Below are 605 nucleotides of genomic sequence, written 5' to 3'. Positions count from 1 at the left end.
CATGCACGCACACGCGCCCGGTGTGAGATTTAAGCCACCGGGTCCGGGACGCGAACCATGGTCAACTACATGGCAGTCCAGCGACATAGCAATTACGCTAACTACTGGTCCCCGAGAAGGGCCAACTTCTCCTGCACATGCTGGGATCTCGTAGCTGCATGTCCCCACATCTAGGTGCTCTGAACTGTCATACATTTCCACTAAGAGGCTTCCCTTGGCAGAAATACCAACTTGGGAATCCTGGCTTGTGCCAGCTGTTTCCTGTGTACCCAATTCAGCAAGAAGACTTGAAAACTCCTTACCATTACTCACGTTATTTTCTATGCTTTTCGTTCTTTCTTTCTTTCTCACCCTCATCTTTTTTGTTGTTGTTGGAGAGGTTTTTGCTATAGGGTGTGTGTACTCGCCAGAACGACAGAGAAAGAGAGAGACAGAAAGTGAGAAATCATCCTCCAGGGAGGATGGTCACAATGCAATCTCTTCTCCATTCTCCTCTCAGGATCTTGGGCATGCATGCACACAAGCCTGGTGTGAGTCTAAGCCACTGAGTCTGGGACTCAAACTGCGATCAACTACATGGGAGTCCAGCGACATAATCATTATGC

Source organism: Tupaia chinensis, unplaced genomic scaffold, assembly GCF_000334495.1.
Source record: "Tupaia chinensis unplaced genomic scaffold, TupChi_1.0 Scaffold141099_1, whole genome shotgun sequence".
Classification (NCBI taxonomy): Eukaryota; Metazoa; Chordata; class Mammalia; order Scandentia; family Tupaiidae; genus Tupaia; species Tupaia belangeri.
This window is presented reverse-complemented; position numbering follows the sequence as displayed.